Source organism: Staurois parvus, unplaced genomic scaffold (assembly GCF_062004578.1).
Source record: "Staurois parvus isolate SC_StPar_1 unplaced genomic scaffold, SC_StPar_1.0 ptg000338l, whole genome shotgun sequence".
Classification (NCBI taxonomy): Eukaryota; Metazoa; Chordata; class Amphibia; order Anura; family Ranidae; genus Staurois; species Staurois parvus.
In genome coordinates this window covers 728740-731295 of record NW_028318134.1, presented here as the reverse complement: position 1 = coordinate 731295, position 2556 = coordinate 728740, and the positions used below count along the sequence as shown (strand labels likewise).

At 47.0% G+C, this 2556-nt stretch overlaps 1 pseudogene; it reads left to right on the top strand.

Annotated features, from left to right (window-relative positions):
* The first annotated feature begins 2186 nt into the window (after window positions 1–2186).
* LOC149457023 (U2 spliceosomal RNA) lies at window positions 2187–2302 on the top strand (annotated as a pseudogene).
* The last annotated feature ends 254 nt before the right edge of the window (window positions 2303–2556 follow it).

The following is a 2556-nucleotide window of genomic DNA, read 5'->3' as shown; positions in this document are numbered from 1 at the left end:
AACTACACTTCCCGGCACGCCCCTGCGGCGTTTACGTGGCTGACTTAATACGTGTCAGGGTCACATAGGGTTTGTGTACACGAAAGCAGTTCCGCCAATGCCGGAAGTAGCGGAGACGCCATATTTTTTAGGGCAAATATAAAATTATATGATAAAAAAAGGGCGTAACTGGGGCGTATTGGGACTTAAGAGGGCTCTAAATGGGCGCAGAACTGGCGCTAAGTAGGCTTTAAAATGGCGCAGAACTGGCGCTAATTAGGTTCCGAAATGGCAGTCCGGCTTTATGAGGTAGTAATGGCACGAACTGTATACCGGCGGTGTGCAGCCAATCACAGAATCTCTAGAAATGGGCGGATCCTATAATACAGCTTTTGAATGAAAGAGCCATAGGTCCCGCCTACCGTGTGATGTGATTTGCTGAGCGGGTTGTCACTTACAAACTCCCATCCAGTCAGAGCTCTCCATAAGTACAGAGCGGTCTTTTCGAACGGCGTTCATTGTGAATGGACCTGTATGGTGGCCAGCGTGGCCCGGGAACTGACCAATAGACATCATCCATATTTCATTTACAGCCATTTGTCTGCCAGGAAAATGGGATTAATTAAAAGCATGATTTATGGCCCTGCAATTATTACAATCGATATTCATGGCGATATATTGCATGTGTGGTCCAAATGACGTTCACATTCGGGTGTGTGCAGAGAAACAAGGGCGCTCTCATTTATTTTAATTGTATTTGTATTTATTTTATTATATTTTAATTTTTAAAAACTATTTTACATATGTACTTCTAATGTTTAAACTTGTTTTACATTTTTTTAAGTTATTTATCATTTGTATTTAGTATATTACTTTTTACATTTTTTTTAAAACCCTTTATTTTTTATAATTTAAATGTTTTTATCATTTTTAAACACTTTTTATCTTCTTTATCATTTGTGTTGATTTTTATATTTTTATAAACACTATTTCTATTTTTTTTATCATTTGTAGATATTTAATTATTTTATATTTTTTTAAACATTATTTTATTTTTTTTAACAATTGTATATGGGCAGCACAGTGGCTAAATGGTTAGCAGTACTCGGGTCGTTAGTTCGAATCCCAGCCATGGCACCACCTGCCTGGAGTTTGCCTGTTCTCCCTGTGCCTGCGTGGGTTTCCTCCGGGTACTTCGGTTTCTTCCCACACTCCAAAGACATGCTGGTAGGTGAATTGGCTCCTGTCTAAATTGTCCCTAGTATTATTATACAGTATTTATAAAGCGCCGATAGTTCGCTCAGCGCTGTACATTACAAAGGGGGACAGAACATGTGACAGAACAATACCAATACAATGCAAAACATGAGGGGATCGAGGGCCCTGCTCTTTCCAGCTTACAATCTAGAAGGGACGGGATGGTGGTACAGGAGGAGATAGCTGTGGGGGATGGAGTGGTAGGAAGAGTGGAGGAGGTCAGCAAGTTAGCAGGGGGTGGGGTAGGCTTCCCTTTAGAGATGGGTTTTCAGGGTGCGCCTAAAGGAGAGGAGAGTAGGTGATAATCTGATGGTTTGGGGCAGGGAGTTCCAGAGGATGGGTGACACCCTGGAGAAGTCCTGGAGGCGGGCATGGGAGGAGGAGACCAGGGAACTAGAGAGAAGGAGGTCTTGTGAGGAGCGGAGTGTGCGTGTTGGGTGGTACTTGGATATTAGGTCAGTGATGTAGTTCGGGGCAGTATGGTGGACGGCTTTGTACGTCAGTGTTAGGATTTTAAATTTGATCCGTTGCGCAATCGGAAGCCAGTGGAGGGATTGGCAGAGGGGGGTGGAGGCCAGTGGAGGGATTGGCAGAGGGGGGTGGAGGCCAGTGGAGAGATTGGCAGAGGGGGGTGGAGCCAGTGTAGGGATTGGCAGAGGGGGGTGGCGGAAACGGAGCGGTTGGAAAGGTGAATGAGTCTAGCAGCCGTATTCAGGATGGAGTGAAGCGGGGATAGCCTGTGGTGAGGCAGGCCAGTGAGGAGGGAGTTGCAGTAGTCGAGTCGTGATATGATGAGGGAGTGGATGAGCTGTTTTGTGGTTTCTGGGGTTAGGATGTTGCGGAGGTGGAGGCGGCACGAGTTTGTTATAGATTGGACTTGGGGCTGGAAGGATAGGTTGGAGTCCAGAATGACACCAAGTACTCTGGCCTGCAGGGCGGGTTTGATATTGATCGCTTCTCGGCCTTTTGGCTAAGATCAAGTGTAGTATCTGTTCTTATCAGTGTCCAGTGGGGGTGCTCCCGGCCATTCTAGCTTTGCGGGGATGGCTGTTGTATAGTACCCTCACTGGTATGATGGGGGTCCGGAAGGCTCGACCGGAGGGACAGAAACCAGGGAGCGCCATGATTCGTTCTGGGGCCTTGGGAGTAATTCCTCTGGGAAAGCTGGAAAGACCCAGTACCTCCTGATTTGGACGGATCTACCTTGGTCTGGCCAGGGGCTGAGGAGGCAGAAAGTCCGCATACACGGTGCCCCCTGAGTAGTCGCCTCAGGGGTGCTCTAAGTAGCACTTGGGTGTGGGACCCCACGATGCGAATGAG